Source organism: Arachis ipaensis, chromosome B9 (genome assembly GCF_059453495.1).
Source record: "Arachis ipaensis isolate K30076 ecotype BB chromosome B9, ASM5945349v1, whole genome shotgun sequence".
In the NCBI taxonomy this organism is placed as follows: domain Eukaryota; kingdom Viridiplantae; phylum Streptophyta; class Magnoliopsida; order Fabales; family Fabaceae; genus Arachis; species Arachis ipaensis.
In genome coordinates this window covers 109,706,717-109,731,699 of record NC_142444.1, presented here as the reverse complement: position 1 = coordinate 109,731,699, position 24,983 = coordinate 109,706,717, and the positions used below count along the sequence as shown (strand labels likewise).

At 37.7% G+C, this 24,983-nt stretch overlaps 1 non-coding gene across 1 annotated transcript; it reads right to left on the bottom strand.

The window, feature by feature from the left end:
• Positions 1-10,989: 10,989 nt before the first annotated feature.
• On the bottom strand, positions 10,990-11,097 carry LOC148545871 (small nucleolar RNA R71). Its single transcript, XR_015901965.1, has one exon. It is a non-coding gene; the product is annotated as a small nucleolar RNA R71 (small nucleolar RNA).
• Positions 11,098-24,983: the final 13,886 nt, after the last annotated feature.

Here is a 24,983-nt window from a genome sequence, read left to right as displayed (position 1 = left end):
TCAACAACTAACTCTCAACATCAAATTTAATTCCTAAAGATAGTCACAATATAAAACAAATATTATTAACCGAGAGTATTTAGCTCCCGAGTCGTCTTCCTTAGGAGTTGTAATTAAGTGTAATATCATTGGCTATGAGAGAGAGCATGGGATGGCGAGAAGTGCAAGAAATGTAAATAGCAAAAATTGAAACAAGCATGCATGGAATTGAAAAGAAAGCAATTAAAGGGCTCTTGGCAAGAAGTGGATAATCTAGGTTTCCTATCCTAGTTATGGACCACAAACATGGCAATTGTGTGGAATCAATCCAAATTAGTCAATCCTCCTTGAGAATTAATCAAAATGCGTAATTGATCTCAATCCATAAGTCCTAGTCGACTCACTAATTACTTAGTGAAAGACTAGCCTCAATGGAAACCAAACCAATAAACAATTCTCACACAATGCGGAATGGACATCCACAACTCAATTCCACCCAAAAACCCAATTTCTCAACCAAGAGTGTGAAAATTAAAAATGCAAGAAATTAAACATCAAAGCAATTAAATAAACATGCAAGGAATTAAAAGTCAAAGCAATAAAATGCAAGGAAACCTCTTGGCAAGTAATTGAGAGCTAAGGCTACCTATCCTAGCCATTGACCACAAACATATGATGATTATGAAGAGTTAATCCTACTTAGTCAACCTTACATCAAAGATAAGTCAAATAGGCATAGTTAATTTCAATCCCTAAGTCCTATGTCAACACTAAGGGGTCACATTAAGTCAAGGGAGACCAAATCAACTAACTACTCTAATATATCAAATAAGAATGGACATCAATGACTCAAGGATTACCAAAGTCATCAATTTCAAGTCAAGAGTGGAGAAAAACTATGTAAAAACTAAGCCAAGCATTTTATCAAACACTTGGTGTGCATGAAAATAAAAAAAATTAAAATGCATTAAAAATAAAGTCTAGCTACCAAAAGCAAGAAAATCATAACAACAACTAAAGAAAGCATTAAATGAATATAAAACATAAATTGCATTAATTAAGAATCAAAGTGACAAGAGTGTTCATAAACATGAAAATGACAAAATAAAGGAAATAACAAGAGAAATGAAGAAAAACAAAGAAGCAATAACAATAACTGACAAGGAAAAGTAAATAAAAACAAGAATTAGAAGTAGAAATTACAAGAAATTAAAGTAAAGAACCATAATTCTAGAGAGAGGGGGAAACTTCTCTCTCTAGAGAACTACACTAAAACATGATAAAAGCTAACCCTAATTGCCCCCCCTTCACATAGAATGAGGCCTCCTTTGATATAGCAAGTCAGCTTCAGAGAGTCCCAAAACTGGGCTCTGGAGGCCCAGAAATCGTCCCCAGCGATTTCCATTAAGTGGGTCACGTGCTGGCTGCGACGCGTAGGCATGGGTCATGCGTACTCATCGTTTAGCGAAATACACTCTCACGCGTACGCGTCGCCAAGCTTGCTCGCTTGTGCGTACGCACGCATCACTGTGCGCACGCACGGAAGTTGAATCTTCCAAAACTTCATTTGTTCATTCTTTCTCCCTTTTTGCATGCTTTTCCATCACTTCTTTCATCCATATTAGCCTTGTAAACTTGAAATTATTCATCAAACACATCAAGATACCCAATGGAATGAAAGTGGAATAAAATTGGTTAAATTGAGTACAAAATAGCATGTTTTTACATTTAATCTCAATTTAGGGAGACAACACAAAAGTATGCTATTTAGATGAATAAATGTGGGTTTATGTGATAAAATCCACTCAAATCAAAACAAAATATACCAGAAAATATGGACTCATCACAGATCTATGCAATAATTTAGAGCATATCCATCAAGGTTTGGCATAAAATTGAATCTATTATATCTTACTAATTTTACAATCAAAATGTGCCACATGTCACTTTTTCATTACAATTGAAATCTAATTTTTCCTCTAAAATTAAAGAGTTTTACCCTTCTTCCTTATAATTTTACAACCAAAATGTACCACATGTCACTTTTTCATTACAATTAAAATAAAATCTTTTCCTCCAAAATTTAAAATTTTTTCCCTCTTCCCTACTAATTTTTCAAACAAAATATGTCACATCACATGTCATTCCCTCATTGCAAATGAAATTAAATTTTTCCTACCAAAATTAAAGAGGTCTTTCCTCCTCCTTCTTCCTTTATCTATCCCTCTCATTCCTTCAAAACTTCAACCACTCTATCTTTTTTATATATCATTATTAATTATTATTAATGACTAATTAAAAATTTGACAATCAAAATATGCAACATGACATTCTTTAATTATATTAAAATTAAAATTAAAATTAAAATATTAACATTTAAATATAGCTATATATTATATTATATTATATAGTACTATCTAATTTAATGACAAAATGTGTCACATGACACTCTTATTAGATTTGAGAGAAAATATTTTCCTCCAAAATTAATAAATTTCCTAAATTCTCTCATCTACCTCTCTTTCTTTTTTCTATTTCTCTCTACCCTTCTCACTCCATATATAATTTATTATATATTTATATTTATATATTATTATATATTATCTAATTTAATAACCAAATGTGTCATATAACATTCTCTTATTAAAATTGAGAGAAAATATTTTCTTCCAAAATTAATAAATTTTCTTCCTAAATTCTCTCATCTATCTCTCTTCGTTTTTCTATTTCTCTCTACCCTTCCTACTCTATATATAATTTATAATTTATATTTTATATTAGTAATTTGACAAATCAAAAAGTGTCACCCAAGGTTGTGAGAACCGGACCGGTCAATGAACCGGTGAAGTCACTGGTTCAATAGTTCACTGGTTCGACCGGGTTCAACCGGGGTTCAACCGGTTTAATTAAATATTAAATAAAATTATTAAAAAATTTAAAAATAATTTTAAATAATAAATATAAATTTAATAATTTCTAACTTAATAAAATTTAAAATTTCACATAATAAAGAGCAAAACTTCAAGAAGAAAGCTATATAGAGTCAGCACCTAAGCATAAATATGCAGCATATACATATAGTATTCTTCCATACATTAGTCTTTGAAACAAGACTAAAAATGCACAAGCACAAGCATAAAAATCAAAACCATGTAAATAACATAACACTTATGTCTAAATTGTTAATAACCACAACACCAGCAGCAGTTTAAATACAACACCAAGAACAACACAGCAAGATTATTAACAAAAAATACAGATTATTGTGTAATATAAATTATTAACAATTAATCAATAACACAACAAAAAGAATAATTATTAACACCATAACAAGAACACAGTAACAACCAAAAACACAGCAAAGAGGATTGCAACAACACACCATTCCATACCATAACACAGCAAGAACGACTTTCCAATACACAACACAGCAAGAACACATCAAAGAGGAGAGGACCAACCTACCAGAATCTTCAACGAGCACGGAAGAGCAGAGGGAGGCGACCACGGCAGAGTAAAGGGGGCTGGAGAAATTGCGGCGAGCACGGCAGAGCAGAGGGAGGCGACCACAACAGAGCAGAGGGGGCTGGAGAAATTGCGGTGAGCACGGCAGAGCAGAGGGATACCTGCGACGAAGGAGAAGGAGGAGCGACCGACCACTAATGGACGACGCACACAAACAGCGGCTGCGGGACGCGGTGGAGGCTGTGGTGGTCAAACCCGTCGCTGCTGTGGCTGCGGGACGCGGAGGCTGCTGGACGCGGAGGCTGCTGGACGCGGAGGCTGCTAGACGCGGATACCTGATATTTTTTATTATAATTAAAATAGAATTTTTTCTTTTAAATTTAACAAATTTTTTCTCTCAGTCTTCATCTTTATCTTTCTCTCTCTTTTCTCTCATTCTTTATTTTTTTTATCTTTTTGTTCTACAAAAAATAAAATTAACAAAATAATATAATTTAAATAAAAAATATTATTATTATTATATACATATTTTTTAGTTATTTATTTAGTTTTAAATTTTCATAACTTATCTTTCTAATCTATATTATCATTTTTCTTCTTTCAAATATTATTAAATATAATTTGGAGAGAATACTAATGTTATGATTAAAAGTTAAAATCAAAATTCAATTGTTTAAAAAAATTAATTTTGAGTTAATTTTATAACTATCAATATAATTTTTTTATACTAATATCTAATTATATTTTCATATTCATAGAGAGAAAATAATATTATTTTTAAATAGCAAGCATAAAAATTAATTATTGTTATTTGTGCAACAGAGTTAACACCTAATCAAAAGTATACAAGTTAAATCGTTTCAAATTTTAGATAACGAATATTAAAATTAATTATTAGTAATAAATTAAACTCTTTCACATAAAAATAATAATTAAAAATCTTATTATTCGATTTTTTATCTACAGAGACACTGATCTTCTTAGCCGACAGAGACTTTTATTCTCTACAATCTTTTTGTAAAAGTAGTTTGATTCTATAAAATTTTTGTGCCATAATCTATAATGTCAGGACAAAATCGACATAATTTTAAAAGATTTATATTCCTGTAATGTAAATACGGATAAAAATACTAGTTAAAAAAATAATAAGATGAAAGATCTATTATCTCCATGATAGATGAGTTATATCCTAAATTAACTACCTTTCATTCATAAGAATAAAACTAAATTGATTCACTTTCATCTTTTGACTACCAACTATACAAAAAATGAAGCATGTTCAATTGTCCTTATCCCCCTTTCTACTCATGTTTGCTACCTTCTATTCTTGCACCAATTCAGCAACAGCACCATCTCCAAAAGCTTCATCCACAACATCATCAAAACCATCGGCAACAATCGGACCAAAAAATTCCACAAATCAATAGAACCAAAAAATTCCACAAATCAACAGAACAAGAATAATCTTCATCAGCAACAAAAGATGTTATAAACATGATCATAGTAAATGCAAAAAACAATTATTGTGATTACATATCTTCAAAATCATTCTTGATTTTCAACTTTAAAACCTTGAGATCATAAGAAAATATAGGATGTTACAAGTATTATCACAGTAAATACAGAAAATCACTAAATCAACAAAACAAGAATAATCTTCATTAGCAACAAAAGAACACAAACCCTCAAAATCAACAAACGCTGCAAATTCCACAAGGACCCACAATTTTTATATTAATGTAAGCATAAATATACAAAGTCACAACTCATAATCTCACATAAAATTAATATATGCACTATGGCAAAACAAGTAAATGCACCACGGATACAAAATTTGAATAATACATAGCTGACTAAAATTTTTTCCCAAATTTCCAATAAATCATCCCTTAATATATTCTTCAGTGTTAACAAGCTACAAAAAGATCCATCCACACAAAAAATAATATCAGTAGCTAGGAACTAAGAATCATAACATGAGTAAACTAGACAACAGCAAACAAATAGGGAATAATTCAGAACATGCACCTGCAAATTTGTATAGAAATCAACTGAGACAAGATAACCTAGAGCAAAAAAAATACCATAAACACTAGATGATTAAAATCATGCTTTAACAATAGACCAACATTTTCTCCTTATTTTGTTTGAGGGGAGCAAAAGGAGGGCTGCAGTGGTGGTGGGGGAGGAGGGTTGCGGCGGTGATCTATGAACCACGAGAGGAAGAGGGCTGCGGCACTGTAAATCCTGACAAGAATAGAGATGATGTGCTGGCGTGGCTGCGAATTGCGATGAGGATGGTGTCGTTGTGGTCGGCGGCGCTTCAAATCATGACGAGAAGGGCTCTGCAATGGTGGACGACACTGCAAATCGCGAGGGAGGCACTGTAATGGTTGGAGCCAGTGCAAAATTCAAGGGACAAAGGCACTCTCAAGGGACGACGACGGCGAGAGTGGTTTGAGTGGGTGTGGGTGTGGCGCGATAAATAAATCTGAAGAATGGTGAGTGACGCAAGGGCGGGGGTGCGGCGCGATGGAGAACGGTGAGGCGAGGGAGAAAGAGGCAATGCCGGGGCTGAGTAAGGTGGCGTTCTCGAAGAGGCAACGTCGGTGCCAACAAGGGAAGGAGAAGAAGGAGGCTGATACAGTAAGGAGGGGCAATAGAGTCAAAATAAGCACACTGCTAGGAGAAGGGAGACATGGTTCTAACTAACTGAAAGCGAAAAATAATACAGAGGAGGGGAATATCGATAAGGGGAGGAAATGAAGAGGAGGGTGGTTGATGAACGGAAGATTGATGGTTTAGAATTCACAATAAATTCTCGTTGCAAGTATAGTTTCTAAACCAAGCAATAATCCTTTCATACAAAAACTTGTTTGTCACTTAAGCAAACCCAATAAAATTGATAACCGAAGTATTGAAACCTCGGCTCGTCTCTTAAGGAATTGCAGGGAAGTATGATTTATTATTGGTTATGGAAAAATGTATATTTTTGGGTTTTTGAAATAAGGAACAGGAAAATAAACTGGCAATAATTAAAGTAAATTATCATGAAAACTATTGCAAGGTATAAGAACTGGAAATCCCATCCTAGTTATCCTTATCAGGTGTGATGAGAATTGTTTATTGGTCCCACTTAGTTAACCCTTACTAAATAAAGGAAAGTCAAGTGGACTAATTAATTTGATTCCTCAAGTCCTAGTCAACTCCTGTGGAAAGACTAGCTTTAGAGGGATCCAAATCAATCAGCAAATCCCAATTTTCAATCAACAGCTGAGTTTGATAACTCAAGTGTCACCAATTACTCAACCAAAGCAAAGGGGGAAAAATCTAAATTATTTATATCATAAATAGAAGAAAGCAATCATAAATCTGAAATACCTCGAATTATATTAAATAGAGAATCAAATTAAACATAGGAATCCATAAACCAATTTGGCAAAATAAGTAATCAATAAGGGAAAAATAGATAAAGTAGAATACTAAGACAATTAAAAGTAGAAAAGAAACTAAATTAAGGAATATTGAACCTGGAATTGAGAAGGAATGAACCATAAACTAAGAGAAATCCTAAATCCTAAAACCTAAGAGAGAGGAGAGAGTGATGAGCGGATAATTTATACGCTTTTTGACATTGTTTTTAGTATGTTTTTAGTAGGATCTAGTTACTTTTAAGGATGTTTTTAATAGATTTTGTGTTAAATTCACATTTCTGGACTTTACTATGATATGTGTGTTTTTCTGTGATTTCAGGTATTTTCTGGCTGAAATTGAGGGACTTGAGCAAAAATCAGATTCAGAGGTTGAAAAAGGACTGCTGATGCTGTTGGATTCTGACCTCCCTGCACTAAAAGTAGATTTTCTGGAGCTACAGAACTCGAAATGGCGCGCTTCCAATTGCTTTGGAAAGTAGACATCCAGAGCTTTCCAGCAATATATAATAGTCCATACTTTGGCCAAGAATTGACGACGTAAACTGGCGTTCAACGCCAGCTTTCTACCCAAATCTGGCGTCCAGCGCCAGAAAAGGATCCAAAACCAGAGTTGAACGCCCAAACTGGCACAAAAACTGGCGTTCAACTCCACAAATGGCCTCTGCACGTGCAACACTTAAGCTCAGCCCAAACACACACCAAGTGGGCCCCGGAAGTGGATTTATACATCAAATACTTACTCATGTAAACCCTAGTAGCTAGTTTATTATAAATAGGACCTCTTACTATTGTATTTGACATCTTTGGATTACCTTATGATCCTTTGATCACGTTTTAGGGGGCTGGCCATCTCGGCCATGCCTGGACCTTCACTTATGTATTTTTAACGGTAGAGTTTCTACACTCCATAGATTAAGGTGTGGAGCTCTGCTGTTCCTCAAAGATTAATGCAAGTACTACTGTTTTCTATTCAATTCATTTTATTTCGCTTCTAAGATATCCATTCGCACCCAAGAACGTGATGAAGGTGATGATTATGTGTGACGCTCATCACCATCTCCCCTATGAACACGTGCCTGACAAACATTTCCGTTCTACATGAAATAAGCTAGAATGAATATCTCTTAGATCTCTTAACCGGAATCTTCGTGGCGTAAGCTAGAATGATGGCGGCATTCAAGAGAATCCGGAAGGTCTAAACCTTGTCTGTGATATTCTGAGTAGGATTCAATGATTGAATGACTGTGACGAGCTTCAAACTCGCGAGTGCTGGGCGCTAGTGACAGACGCAAAAGGAGGGTGAATCCTATTCCAGCATGATCGAGAACCGACAGATGAATAGCCGTGCCGTGACAGGGTGCGTGAGCATATTATTCACTGAGAGGAGGGGATGTAGCCACTGACAACGGTGATGCCCTTGCATAAAGCCAGCCATGGAAAGGAGTAAGACTGATTGGATGAAGATAGCAGGAAAGCAGAGGTTCAGAGGAACGAAAAGCATCTCCATTCGCTTATCTGAAATTTCTACCAATGATTTACATAAGTATCTCTATCCCTATTTTATTAATTAATATTCGAAAACACCATTATCAATTTATATCTGCCTGACTGAGATTTACAAGGTGACCATAGCTTGCTTCATACCAACAATCTCTGTGGGATTCGACCCTTACTCACGTAAGGTATTACTTGGATGACCCAGTGCACTTGCTGGTCAGTTGTATCGAAGTTGTGACAATTATGAATTAAGATCAGAGCACCAAGCTTTGGAGCCATTACCAGGATTTGTTCGAGCCTGGAGATCAATTTCGTGCACCAAGTTTTTGGCGCCGTTGCCGGGGATTGTTCAAGTTTGGACAACTGACGGCTCATCTAGTTGCTCAGATTAGGTAATTTTCTTTTTATTTTATTTTCAAAAATTTTTCAAAAATATTTCTAAAATTTTCTCATCTGTTTTCGAAAAAAATAAAAATGTTTTCAAAAAAAAAAAATTTTTTTTTTTTCAGAATTTTTAAAGAATGAATTCCAGTGTTTCATGAAGCATGTGAAGCATGGCTGGCTGTAAAGCCATGTCTAATTCTTTTGGATAGAGCATGTTAGGCTTGTCATGTCTGAATTACACTCATATTTTGATTAAAGCTTGGCTGGCTATTAAGCCATGCCTGACCCTTTGATTGGAGCTTTAAGACTAACATGGCAAGATTCTTGGAATTCATATTAAAAATTTTGGAATCCTTATTTTCCCTTTTCAATAAATTTTCGAAAAAAAAAATCCAAAAAAAAAAGTTAGAAAATCATAAAAATCAAAAATATTTTTCTGTTTCTTGTTTGAGTCTTGAGTCATATTATAAGTTTGGTGTCAATTGCATATGCATCTTGCATTTTTCGAAAATTTCATGCATTCATAGTGTTCTTCATGATCTTCAAGTTGTTCCTGGTAAGTCTTCTTGTTTGATCTTGATGATTTTTTGTTTTGTGTCTTTTCATGTTTATCATATGCATTCTTGAATTCTTAGTGTCTAAGCATTAAAGAATTCTAAGTTTGGTGTCTTGCATGTTTTCTTTGCATTAAAATTTTTCAAAATTATGTTCTTGATGTTCATCTTGACATTCATAATGTTCTTGGTGTTCATCTTGACATTCATAGCATTCTTGCATGCATCACATGTTTTGATCTAAAAATTTCATGCATTGCATAATTTTCATGTTTTTCATAAAAATTTCAAAAATCAAAAAAATATCTTTCTTTTTTTTTCTCTCATCAAATTCAAAATTTAGATTGACTTTTTCAAAAATTTTTAAAATCAAGTTGTTTCTTATGAGTCAAATCAAATTTTCAATTTGAAAATCTTATCTTTTTCAAAATCTTTTTCAAAATTCAAATCTTTTTCAAAATTCATGGTTATTTTCGAAAATTCAAAAAAAAAAAAAAATTTTCAAAAACCTTTTCCTATTTTATATCATAATTTTCGAAAATAACATAATCAATTAATGTTTTGATTCAAAAATTTGAAGTTTGTTACTTGCTTGTTAAGAAAGATTCAAACTTTAAGTTCTAGAATCATATCTTGTGATTTCTTATGAATCAAGTCATTAATTGAGATTTTAAAAATCAAATCTTTTTCAAAACTAATTTCTATCATATCTTTTCAAAAATATCTTCTTATCTTATCTTTTTCAAAAAAAAAATATCTTTTCAAAATATCTTTTCTAACTTCCTAACTTCTTATCTTTTCAAAATTTGTTTCAACTAACTAACTAACTTTTTGTTTGTTTCTTAACTTTTTCAAAACTACCTAACTAACTCTCTCTCTCTCATTTTCGAAAATATCTTCCCCCTTTTTCAAAATTTCTTTTTAAATTATTAATTATTTTAATTTTTAAATCTTAATTTTCGAAAATTACTAACATTTTTCAAAAACTATTTTCAAAAATCACTAACTCTTTTTCAAAAATTATTTTTGAAAATTCTTTTCTCTCTCATCTCCTTCTATTTTTTTTTATTCATCTACTAACATCTCTCCCTCATTCAAAAAAAAAAAAAGAAAAAAAAGGGGATCTCTATTATTATTATTTTTCTGTGTCTTCTTCTTTGTCATATGAGCAGGAGCAAGGACAAGAATATTCTTGTTGAAGCAGATCCAGAACCTGAAAGGACTCTGAATTACAACTAACCAGTAAGCACCTGTTAGGAATTTTCAAACAAGAAGAGGAGATGGCAGCCGAAAATAATAATAATGCAAGGAGGATGCTTGGTGACTTTACTGCACCTAATTCCAATTTACATGGAAGAAGCATCCCCCTTCCTGCCATTGGAGCAAACAAATTTGAGCTGAAACCTCAATTAGTTTCTCTGATGCAGCAGAACTGCAAGTTTCATGGACTTCCATCTGAAGATCCTTTTCAGTTCTTAACTGAATTCTTGCAGATATGTGATACTGTTAAGACTAATGGAGTAGATCCTGAAGTCTACAGGCTCATGCTTTTCCCTTTTGCTGTAAGAGACAGAGCTAGATTATGGTTGGATTCTCAACCCAAAGACAACCTGAACTCTTGGGATAAGCTGGTCACGGCTTTCTTAGCCAAGTACTTTCCTCCTCAAAAGCTGAGCAAGCTTAGAGCTGATGTTCAAACCTTCAAACAGAAAGAAGGTGAATCCCTCTATGAAGCTTGGGAAAGATACAAACAGTTGACCAAAAAGTGTCCTTCTGATATGCTTTCAGAATGGACCATCCTGGATATATTCTATGATGGTTTATCTGAGCTATCAAAGATGTCACTGGACACTTCTGCAGGTGGATCCATTCACCTAAAGAAAACGCCTGCAGAAGCTCAAGAACTCATTGACATGGTTGCTAATAACCAGTTCATGTACACTTCTGAAAGGAATCCTGTGAGTAATGGGACGCCTATGAAGAAGGGAGTTCTTGAAGTTGATACTCTGAATGCCATATTGGCTCAGAATAAAATATTGACTCAGCAAGTCAATATGATCTCTCAGAGTCTGCATGGAATGCAAGCTGCATCCAACAGTACTCAAGAGGCTTCTTATGAAGAAGAAGCTTATGATCCTGAGAACCCTGCAATAGCAGAGGTGAATTACTTAGGTGAACCTTATGGAAACACTTATAACTCATCATGGAGAAATCATCCAAATTTCTCATGGAAGGATCAAAAGCCTCAACAAGGCTTTAATAATGGTGGAAGAAACAGGTTTAGCAATAGCAAGCCTTTTCCATCATCAACTCAGCAACAGACAGAGAACTCTGAACAAAATGCTTCTAATTTAGCAAACTTAGTCTCTGATCTATCTAAGGCCACTGTAAGTTTCATGAATGAAACAAGGTCTTCCATTAGAAATTTGGAAGCACAAGTGGGCCAGCTGAGTAAAAGGATCACTGAAATCCCTCCTAGTACTCTCCCAAGCAATACAGAAGAGAATCCAAAAGGAGAGTGCAAGGCCATTGACATAAGTGCCATGGCCGAACCTGTGAGGAGAGGAGAGGACGTGAATCCCAAGGAGGAAGACCTCCTGGGACGTCCAGTGACCAATAAGGAGCTTCCCTCTGAGGAACCAAAGGACTCTGAGGCTCATCTAGAGACCATAGAGATTCCATTGAACCTCCTTATGCCCTTCATGAGCTCTGATGAGTATTCCTCTTCTGAAGAGAATGAGGATGTCACTGAAGAGCAAACTGCCAAGTTTCTTGGTGCAATCATGAAGCTGAATGCCAAATTATTTGGCATTGATGCTTGGGAAGTTGAACCTCCCTTGTTCATCAATGAACTAAGTGATCTGGATCAACTGACATTGCCTCAGAAGAGACAGGATCCTGGAAAGTTCATAATACCCTGTACCATAGGCACCATGATCTTTAAGGCTCTGTGTGACCTTGGTTAAGGAATAAACCTCATGCCCCTCTCTGTAATAGAGAAACTGGGAATCTATGGGGTGAAAGCTGCTAAAATCTCACTAGAGATGGCAGACAGCTCAAGAAAACAGGCTTATGGACAAGTAGAAGATGTATTAGTAAAGGTTGAGGGCCTTTACATACCTACTGATTTCATAGTCCTGGATACTGGAAAGGAAGAGGATGAATCCATCATCCTAGGAAGACCTTTCCTGGCCACAGCAAGAGCTGTGATTGATGTTGACAGAGGTGAAATAGTCCTTCAACGGAATGAGAACTCCCTTGTATTCAAAACTCAAGGATCTCCCTCTGCAACCATGGAGAGGAAGCTTGAAAAGCTTCTCTCAAAGCAGAGTCAACCAGAGCCCCCACAGTCAAACTCTAAGTTTGGTGTTGAACTCCCATATCCAAACTCTAAGTTTGGTGTTGGAGAGTCTCAACAAAGCTCTGCACATCTGTGAGGCTCCATGAGAGCCCACTGTCAAGCTATTGACATTAAAGAAGCGCTTGTTGGGAGGCAACCCAATGTTTATCTAATTCTTATTTTTATTGTTTTTCATATTTTCTTAGGTTCATGATCATGTGGAGTCACAAAATAAACAAAAAATTCAAAAACGGAATCAAAAACAGCAGAAGAAAAATCACACCCTGGAGGAGCATCTGTCTGGCGTTCAAACGCCAGAACAGAGCATAGTTCTGGCGCTGAACGCTCAGAATGGGAGTATCCTGGCGCTGAACGCCCAGAACAAGCATGGTTCTGGTGTTCAACGCCAGAAATGGCAGCAAATGGGCGTTGAACGCCCAAAATGGGCACCAACCTGGCGCTGAACGCCCAGAGTTGTGTGCAAGGGCATTTTGCATGCCTAAATTGGTGCAGGGATGTAAATGCCTTGACACCTCAAGATCTGTGGACCTCACAAGATCACCTCAGGATCTGTGGACCCCACAGGATCCCCACCTACCTCCACTCACTCTCTTCTCTCTTCTCAATCATCCTCTATTCCCAATAAACACTCTTCCCTATTAACTCTTTACCACTCACATCCAAACACCCACTTTCCTTCAAAATTCAACATCTCTTTCCCACCCAATCCCACCCATATGGCCGAATACACATCTCCCTCCATCTCCTCCATATCTTCTTCTTATTCTTCTATTCTTTCTTCTTTTGCTCGAGGGCGAGCAACATTCTAAGTTTGGTGTGGTAAAAAGCATAGCTTTTTTTGTTTTTTCCATAACCATTGATGGCACCTAAGGCCAGAGAAGCCTCTAGAAAGAGGAAAGGGAAGACAAAAGCTTCCATCAAGGGTCTATAGCTCAGTGGTAGAACATTTGACTGCAAATCAAGAGATCCCTGAGATACCTCAGGGGATACATTTTCTTCCACACAATTATTGGAAGCAACTAAGGGTGGAACATCAAGAGCACTCCATCACCCTTCATGAAATCAGAGAAGATCTAAAAGCAATGAAGAAGGAGCAGCAAAGACAAGGAAGAGACATAGAAGAGCTCAAGGACATCACTAAGGTGGACTCATTCCTTGTTCTTACTTTCTCTGTTTTTCATTTTCTATGTTATGTGCTTATCTATGTTTGTGTCTTCATTACATGATCATTAGTAGTAGTAACTATGTCTTAAAGTTATAAATGTCCTATGAATCCATCACCTCTCTAAAAAAATGTTTTAAATCAAAAGAACAAGAAGTACATGAGTTTTGAATTTATCCTTGAACTTAGTTTAATTATATTGATGTGGTGACAATGCTTCTTGTTTTCTGAATGTATGCTTGAACAGTGCATATGTCTTTTGAAGTTGTTGTTTAAGAATGTTAAATATGTTGGCTCTTGAAAGAATGATGACTAGGAGACATGTTATTTGATAATCTGAAAAATCATAAAAATGATTCTTGAAGCAAGAAAAAGCAGCAAAGAACAAAGCTTGCAGAAAAAAAAAATAGGCGAAAAAAAAAATATATAGAAAGAAAAAGAAAAAGCAAGCAGAAAAAGCCAAAAGCTCTTAAAACCAAGAGGCAAGAGCAAAAAGCCAATAACCCTTAAAACCAAAAGGCAAGGGCAAATAAAAAGAATCCCAAGGCTTTGAGCATCAGTGGATAGGAGGGCCTAAAGGAATAAAATCCCGGTCTAAGCGGCTAAACCAAGTTGTCCCTAACCATGTGCTTGTGGCGTGTAGGTGTCAAGTGAAAACTTGAGACTGAGCGGTTAAAGTCAAGGTCCAAAGCAAAAAAAAAGAGTGTGCTTAAGAACCCTGGACACCTCTAATTGGGGACTTTAGCAAAGCTGAGTCACAATCTGAAAAGGTTCACCCAATTATGTGTCTGTGGCATTTATGTATCCGGTGGTAATACTGGAAAACAAAGTGCTTAGGGCCACGGCCAAGACTCATAAAATAGCTGTGTTCAAGAATCATCATACTGAACTAGGAGAATCAATAACACTATCTGAACTCTGAGTTCCTATAGATGCCAATCATTCTGAACCTCAATGGATAAAGTAAGATGCCAAAACTATTCAAGAGGCAAAAAGCTATAAGTCCCGCTCATATGATTGAAGCTCTGTTTCATTGATAGTTTGGAATTTATAGTATATTCTATTATTTTTATCCTATTTTGATTTTCAGTTGCTTGGGGACAAGCAACAATTTAAGTTTGGTGTTGTGATGAGCGGATAATTTATACGCTTTTTGACATTGTTTTTAGTATGTTTTTAGTAGGATCTAGTTACTTTTAAGGATGTTTTTAATAGATTTTGTGTTAAATTCACATTTCTGGACTTTACTATGAGTTTGTGTGTTTTTCTGTGATTTCAGGTATTTTCTGGCTGAAATTGAGGGACTTGAGCAAAAATCAGATTCAGAGGTTGAAAAAGGAATGCTGATGCTGTTGGATTCTGACCTCCCTGCACTCAAAGTGGATTTTCTGGAGCTACAGAACTCGAAATGGCACGCTTCCAATTGCTTTGGAAAGTAGACATCCAAGGCTTTCCAGCAATATATAATAGTCCATACTTTGGCCAATAATTGATGACGTAAACTGGCGTTCAACGCCAGCTTTCTACCCAAATCTGGCGTCCAGCGCCAGAAAAGGATCCAAAACCAAAGTTGAACGCCCAAACTGGCACAAAAACTGGCGTTCAACTCCACAAATGGCCTCTGCATGTGCAACACTTAAGCTCAGCCCAAACACACACCAAGTGGACCCCGGAAGTGGATTTATACATCAAATACTTACTCATGTAAACCGTAGTAGCTAGTTTATTATAAATAGGACCTCTTACTATTGTATTTGATATCTTTGGATTACCTTATGATCCTTTGATCACGTTTTAGGGGGCTGGCCATCTCGGCCATGCCTGGACCTTCACTTATGTATTTTTAACGGTAGAGTTTCTACACTCCATAGATTAAGGTGTGGAGCTCTGCTGTTCCTCAAAGATTAATGCAAGTACTACTGTTTTCTATTCAATTCATTTTATTTCGCTTCTAAGATATCCATTCGCACCCAAGAACGTGATGAAGGTGATGATTATGTGTGACGCTCATCACCATCTCCCCTATGAACACGTGCCTGACAAACACTTCCGTTCTACATGAAATAAGCTAGAATGAATATCTCTTAGATCTCTTAACCGGAATCTTCGTGGCGTAAGCTAGAATGATGGCGGCATTCAAGAGAATCCGGAAGGTCTAAACCTTGTCTGTGGTATTCTGAGTAGGATTCAATGATTGAATGACTGTGACGAGCTTCAAACTCGCGAGTGCTGGGCGTTAGTGACAGACGCAAAAGGAGGGTGAATCCGATTCCAGCATGATCGAGAACCGACAGATGAATAGCCGTGCCGTGACAGGGTGCGTGAGCATATTATTCACTGAGAGGAGGGGATGTAGCCACTGACAACGGTGATGCCCTTGCATAAAGCCAGCCATGGAAAGGAGTAAGACTGATTGGATGAAGATAGCAGGAAAGCAGAGGTTCAGAGGAACGAAAAGCATCTCCATTCGCTTATCTGAAATTCCTACCAATGATTTACATAAGTATCTCTATCCCTATTTTATTAATTAATATTCGAAAACACCATTATCAATTTATATCTGCCTGACTGAGATTTACAAGGTGACCATAGCTTGCTTCATACCAACAATCTCCGTGGGATTCGACCCTTACTCACGTAAGGTATTACTTGGACGACCCAGTGCACTTGCTGGTCAGTTGTATCGAAGTTGTGACAATTATGAATTAAGATCAGAGCACCAAGCTTTGGAGCCATTACCAGGATTTGTTCGAGCCTGGAGATCACAATTTCGTGCACCAGAGAGCCTCTCTCTCTAGAGACTACATCTAAAACCTAAAATTATGAATATGAAAGTTGTTCTCTGAATCTGTCTTGAGTCTCTGCATGTTCTCTGGCTTTATTCTGTGTTTCTGGGCCAAAAACTGGGTCAAAACGCGGCCCGAAATCGCCCCTAGTGTTTTCTGTTATTTCTGCAGATCGCGCTTGTCACGCGTATGCGTCAATCACGCGTGCGCGTCATTTGGCGAATTTCCTTGTCATGCGTATGCGTCGTCCACGCGTGCGCGTCTTTTGTGCAGACTCTAATCCACGCGTACGCGTCAGGCACGTGCACGCGTCACTGCAATTTTCTCCATTTCGCGCGCTCGCGTGAGCCATGCGTGCGCATCGGTGCTCACTGGTCATCTCCTTAGTTTCTTGTGTTCCTTCTATTTTTGCAAGCTTCCTCTCCATTCTCTAAGCCTTTCCTGCCCTATAAAGCCTGAAACACTTAACACACGGATCACGGCATCGAATGGTATAAAGGAGAATTAAAATATACTAATTAAAGATCTCTAGGAAGCAAATTTTCAATCATAAAACAATACTAGGAAGGGATTATAAAATCATGCAAATCATATGAATAAGTGGGTAAAGACTTGATGAAACCACTCAATTAAACACAAGATAAACCATAAAATAGTGGTTTATCAGTGGTGCATTGTGAGTATTTTCTTCTCTAACTAATGTTTCTTTTCTCTTTCTCTATCATCTTCTTATTCTTATTCTCTTTCTCTATCATCTTCTTGTTTTTATTCTGGACTGCTACCATTATGCAGGAGAGTAGTGGAGTTTCTTATATTGTTTATTCTCATCTTCCTTTAATTCATTGTGCAATTTATTTGTAAAAAACTACAAAAATCCCAAATTATAGCCACGTACTCGTACATACATACATACTCCCATTTCACTTGTTTCTCTGAAATCGTATCATTTGGTGCTCTCGTTGACGACATAGCTGATAACACCCGTTTGCTGTCTATGCAAGCCGCCATCAATAAACTCGCTGAGCAATCCGATGGTCACCATGAACAACTCGCATCGCTTACACATTCCTTGGTGTCGATTCAGGTACAGCTCACCCAAAAGTTTGATGACTCGCCATGTCAACCTTCCCCCACTCCATTTTCACTGCTCCGCGACAAATGAAGGTTGATTTTCCGCGATTCTTGGGCGGGAATGATGTACTCCAATGGATCTTCCGGGCTGAGAGATTTTTCAGGATCTATGATATTCCTGAGAATCAGAGGCTCGATTTGGTTGCTGTTAGCCTCGAGGGCAAGGCCCTGGCATGGTTCCAAATATAGGAAAAGTTGGAGCAGGTACATGATTGGATTTCTTTGTCAACGGCACTTCAAATTTATTTTGGCCCATCTCAAATTGAAAATCCTAGAGAAGAACTCTTGAAATTGAAACAATCTGCTTCTGTCAAAGTTTATTTTGAGGCCTTTAACGATTTAGTGGCTAGGGTTTTTGGGATGGATGATACTTTGCTGATGGATTGTTTTATTTGGGATTATTGTCGGAGTTGTGGCGTCAGGTGAAATCGCGCTACCCGGCTTCATTAATGCAAGTAGTAGCTCTGGCCAAGCTTTTTGAGGAGAAGTTTGCTCCCAATACACAGAGGTGGAGATCTACAACCTTACCACACTCAGCTACACCGCCTAAATTTACTTTCGCCCCCACACCCAAACCACTAGCCATTATCCCAACTTCCCAACCATTAAACTCATATTCAACCTCACATCTACTACCAACACCACCAAAACCAGCCACCATGAGTAAATTGTCTCCCATGGATGTAACACCCTAACTACCAAAGCTCACGCTTCCGGCTGCGCGACTCTGATAGCTCGGACATTACGACGACTTTTATATTATTTAATACTAAATATGAGCCTGTTTAAAATTTTAAACCGCAATACCGCTCCCAAAAATACTTTCGTTCGATAACATACATCCATAAATACCATACAACTTACAACAACTCATAAAGAGTACATCCATATATATATAAATATATATAAATAACTTTACAAGCATTAACCAATACAATTCCTATCCCTCTTACAGAATATATCAAGATAATGGCAAGGGTTCAATAAACCATAACTAAAACAATACAGAGCATCTCAACAACAACTAAATAAACTCTTTATGACTTCTGCGCCCATGTCCTAAAAGGGAAAAAATGTAGGGAGGGTGAGAACATCATCCTCGAAAGGGTTCTCAGTAGAGGGTTTTTGGGAATTACTGTAATAGGATACGTGAAGATAAGCCGTACCAGTGATTAATAACCTTCTTATGCGTCTTTTCAAAAACAACGATTTTCAATAAAAGTAAAGTCGAAGATCTTTTCTGAAAGAGGAACCATTCAATTCTCAAAAACATCAAAAGCCTTTCAAAAAGGTTTATCTATACTGAACCAAAATAGCCTTTCATATCTTTCCAAACCATAACCACAAAACCGAAACCAACCATCGGTCCATCTCAATTCAACCACGGCCCTAGGCCCAAACAATCCATCCAACAACCAATCACCACAATCCAACAGAGTCCCAGTTGCAAACACAGATAGGAGGTTCAAGCACAAACAAACAGTTACAGCAAGTAGAACAAGTAGCAGTTAATCTCAAGTAATCACATAGGCAAACCAAGTACAATATGCACACGCAAATAATGTCACATAGATGCATATGATGCATGCCTGTCCCTAGTGGCTGATGATATCATCTGTCGGTTCTATAGCCAACCCGACACGTCCTGGTAGCTAACCATGGACAGAAACACCCATCGCGGAGCAAGTAGGTTTGAGCTACAATCCCATTGCTACTACCCGCTCAACCCAGAGCCAGTGGAATAACCACTACTGCGGCTACTACCCAGGCGGGTGTTTAAAAGCTCAACCTGGAGCGAGTGGAGTCACCACTACTACCGCTACTACCCAGGCGTCACAGTCTCTGACCTGGAGCAAGTGGGACGAACCACAACCCTTGCTACTACCCAGGTATCTCAAGCATATATTCATTTAGTCCCAGCCATGGATCAACATCCATCTCAGCCATTCGGCTTAAATTCATAATTCATAGTCAGCCATGCGGCCCATAACTCATTCGACAATCAGCCATAAATCAATATCATACACAGCCATCCCGGCTCACGGTTCAATCCAGAACCAGCCAATATTCATAATCATACACAGCCATTCCGGCCCATAACAAAACAGCACTTCTACCATTCAACATCATCAAATTCATAAAATCAGCATTTAAGCTATAAATCACTTTTCTCAATTCATTTCACTTTGAAATCAGGTTTCAACTATTTTCATCCTTGGCTTTAAAGATCTCATTTCTCAAATTATCTCAGGCTCATAAGCCAAATTTACTCAAGGTGAGTTCCCTTTTTAAAACAAAGCCACTCTCGGCATTCTCTTTCCAAAACTTCCAAAACCATGGCAAGTTAAGGATTTATTTCAAAGTATTCAAAATCACCCATCCAACAATGGGATTTTATAACCAAAAGTTTCCCGGCAGAGTCCCAAGTCTTTAGGGGAGAATAACATAACTCATTTCGCCAAATTCATTTAAAATCATTAAAACCTTGGCTTTCCGATTTGAGTAATAAAATAGGATCTAAGCCAAACCGAGTCACGTAATCATTTACTTCTTTCAAAGCCGTTTCCTTTACGTAGGCAAAACCAACTTCAACCCCCATGATAAATTCGAGAACGTTTCAACTGTTCAAAATTGTTTTAGTCTTGAAAGAATTCAAAATTCAAAGAGTACTTAAAACATTTCAAAATGAAACTTGTCAATAGACATTCAGGTTCTTTCAAAGTCATTGAAACTCCTCCAATTGAAACCCTCAAGTCAAATTCAAAAGCATTGCCCTTATCACATTTAAAACAGCTTTAAAACATAAGTCTCATCTAAATAACTTTCTCCTGAAAGAGATACAATGCCTTTCTTAAGAAGCAAGACTAAATCACAATTTCCTCTTTAATAATTCATTTCAAAAGCATGAATCATCCTTTTTTTGATAATTCAAATAAAATAGTATAAGTCTTTAACTCATCATTTTTCCCGACAACATTCAATAAAGACTCAGATTTTATAGAAATTTCGGCAGCACCACCCCTAAAACTTGGACTTTTTCCCCCCGGTTCGGGTCCCAACTAAACCGTTCCTCATTCCTTTTCAACAACTCAAAACCAGAACTCAATTCAAGACAAGTTAAATCCAACAGTCGCCTCAGTGGCATATCTCAAGGAAACTATTTCAAAATCAACTCAATATCAACTGATTTAACTCATTTCCAAAGCTTTAAAGAATCGGTTCAGCAACAAATCATTTATCAAAACCAAATCAATTAAAGCAAACCAAGTTGAATTTCAAGAGTATTCTATCTTTTTCACATTTTCCAGAAAATCAACTCAACTCAAATCAATTCCCAACGGATTAATCCCGATCTCAAAGCTTTAAAAGAATCAACTTCAAAAGCATTTCGTTTCATAAAACCACACAACAATTCAGCCAAACAAACATTCATAATCACTCGAGACAATCAAATAATACATAAGGCTGCTACAACCACCAAATACACATTGTCTCACATCAGTATCCATATGTAATAATTCCAATATAAAATATAGTTTTCGAAAAGCGCCCCTACCTCAAAATGCAAATCCATAATCCAAACGCCTCATAAGTTCTTTTCGCCTCAACTCGAAATCAAAGGCAGCTTCATAGCACAGCCCCACACATTTTTGTAGCAGCATAAACAGCTCTAAATTACAACAAGCAACCTCAGTTACTAAACTCTAAGAACATTAACACCGTAAAGGCTTTAATACACGTACGGGACACTAACGTAGGGCTTTCGAAACATAATTTCTTACCGGAATAACAACACAAAGCAGCTGCGATTTCGAATCGGCCCCGGCAACAGCTCCGGCGGCGGCCAGAAGCTCCGATGGGTCATCTATAAAAACCGCGCAGCATCAAAACCTTCTCAAAATCCAAAATGGCAGAAACCTCAATTAAAACCCTTACCGGAAGAGTTCTCCAATGACGGCAGTGAGGTTCTCCGGCGACGGCAGCAAGGTTCCCCAGCGACAGAAACGGGCGAAAGCTCCGGTGATGCTAACCGAGGCTTGCCGGCGGCAGAAACGGCGGCGATAGCTCCGCGCAGTGGGTCGCGTTCCCGCACGCGCCACTGGTCCGCATCTCTCACCCTCAACATTGTGCGACCTCTCTCTCTTCTCTGGGCTCTCTCCTCTGCGACGGGAAATGCAGTGACAGCCCGGCTCCTCACGCGCGGCGGTCCGGCGCGGTGACGCCGCGAAAGAGTCTCCCTCTTCCTCTGTCTGGTTCGGCGACAGCAGCAGTGGGACGGACTTGACGGAAAGCAGAACAGCGAGGCTGATCGCAGAAGGCGCGACGCCGACAGGCATCACGGCGAAGGGCGACCGCAACAACCCAAGCCCCGCAAAGTCGGCAGTGAACGCGTTTCTGGGCAACGGCAGTAGCGCGGGGTCCCCACTCTGCCTCCTCCTTCCACTGGTGGCGAAACCCTCACTCTCGAATCTCCCCTTTTTCCTGATTCTATTTCCTTCTTCCACGGAACAAGAAAAGGAACCGTGGGTGCTGCTATGGGTTTCAGGTTTGGTAAACTTGCTGAAGGTGAAAGGAAAGACAGCATTGGGTTTTCGGCTGCTGGGATGAAGGCCTTGGGGTTTCATTTTTGAAAATTAGGGTTAGGGGCATTTTAGTAATTTCAAATAAAATTGGGGAAAATATAGTAATTGAAACCCAATTTAAATCCAATACTATTTGTATATAGAAAAATACTATTTGCTCATCAATCTTACAAATTATTTTCCATAGAATGCCCAAATCAAAATAATTAGAAATAATATAATTAAACCCTTTATTTTCCAAAGTAATAGTATTAATATTTAAAATATTAATTATTTAATCCAAATCATATAAAAATTCTTATTATTTCACAATTACCAACTTTATAATATAATTATAGAAAATAATCCAATAATTATCAAATTTGGATAATAATCATAACTTATCTCAAATTCAATAAATCAAAACTTGCTTTAATTTTATTTAATAAAGAAATTTCTGAAATTAAAGCTACGGAAACACTGAATTTGAAATTAGCTATTGATAGCCCTTTTTCAAAGGTTTTGGGTCTTACAATGGACATTCAGTTTCGGCGAGAAAAGGGCCTTCGTTTTACGTGTGATGAACGTTACTCTCTTTCGCATCGTTGTGCTGCCAAACACTATTTCTTAATCCAATCTGTCAAGGAATTACCCTGGGAAGAGATTGTTGTGGAAGAAAATCTCGAAATCAAGCAGCCACTGCCGGTTGAACCTGATCCGCATGAACCATTACACCTCTCTTATAACATTTTGACAGGAATTCCAGATAGGAGATCAAATTGATTCTCTGGTTCTATGAATGGGAAAGATGTTCGTGTTTTGATGGATGGCGTCAGTTTGGATAATTTCAACCATCCAGCCCTCACCAAGCTTTTGTTACTGGCTGTTCACCAGGTGTCACAATTCAAGGTTCAAGTGGGAACTGGTGATCTCCTCCAATGCGAGGGAGAGGTAAAGGACGTTCCGGTTCAGATCCATGACCATACTCTCTTCATCACTACTTTTGTGCTCCCAATTACAACTGAGAAAATTGTTTTAGGTGATGTTTGGTTGGAAACTTTGGATATACACTTGGTGAACTACAAAAAAGAAATTCATTACCTTTTTAGATGGGGATCGATTGGTCACTTTGCAAGGGAAATGAACCATATACCGGCACAAGCACAGTTCCATCAGCTCAAAAGGCTAAACCACACGAAGGAAATTGTGACATTATATACTCTGCAGCTCCAACCCGCTCCCAGCAAGGACCTCATTCCATTTGTATTACCTGCTGATTTACAGTCAGAACTTACACAGTTGCTGCACAGTTATAGGGCAGTGTTTCAGAATCCACAGGGCCTTCCTCCACCTCGGTCTCATGATCATGCAATCCCACTTGTGCCTAATGCACCACCGGTCAAAGTTAAGCCATACAGATACCCTCACAGTAAAAAATCTGAAATAGAGCACATAGTGGCTGACATGCTGGCAGAGGGTATTATACGACCATGCACTAGCCCGTTTTCCTCACTGGTTCTTTTGGTTAAAAAGAAAGATGGCTTTTAGCGTTTTTGCACAAATTACTACGCTTTGAATGCGGTCACTATAAGAACTACAGCTAATCAACTAGTTAATTAAGTGATTATATTGCCCGAAATAGATTTCGAAAAGTTAGAGTGAGAATTTGAGGATTTAATTATGATTTTTGGACTCAGTAGGTATTTTTGAGTCAGAAAATGTGTTTTCTGTGAAAAACCTTGAAAAATCGGGGGGGCGCTAGCACACCCTGTGCGAGTGAACAGACCTTATGGATTTCAGGATCTGTGCGTACGCACACCCCCCTGTGCGCACGCACACTTTTAAAATCTCTTGGGCGTGCACACGCACACACTCCTGTGCGGCCGCACACGCCCTGTTTCTCAAATTTTACTTGTTTTCAACTATTCCACCTTCCCAACAAGGTTGTAAGCTTCTATAACACCATTTTAAGACTCTTGGGCCTAGTTTTAGACATTTAAAATATTGGGAAAGAATTTAATGGATCTAGGTGATATTATTTGGAAAACTTAGAAAACGCAGGCCTAGGTTTCTAGCGTGCTGAGGAAGGTTTGTCGTTATCTGAAGGATGATTGATATATGAGATGAGAAATGATGAACTGTTGATATTTGGAAACTGAGATATGAATGGACAGTGGTTGAGATGAATCGCAAACTCTAAAGAGATGATGGATCCATGTATATTGAAAATGTTTTCTGAAAACCACTAAAATATTATTTTTACTGAGATTTTGAGACGCTATGCGCCCGGCAGGGACGACATTTGGATCCTGCCTGTCGAGGTAGCGGCGGCGGCATAAGGGTGGTGGTTCGTCCCGCTTGCGTTGAGATGTGAGGTCTATGGCAAGAGTATCCCGCTCGCATCCCTTCGGATCAATAGAGCGTGCAGGCGCTGGTACCTAGACAGTGATCCGAGCACTATATCTCGGGGGTTCCCATATGAGAATTCCGAAGGGCGACATCTCCATGGAGATGTGTCAGGTTGGCAGTTGAATCGACAATGTGATATCACAGCCAGTAGGACAGGCATTCATCATATGCATTTTCTATCTGTTTGTATGCTTTGACTACTTGAAATGGCTTGCCCATTTGTATAACATGCCTAATTGCTATTTGAATTATTTGCCTC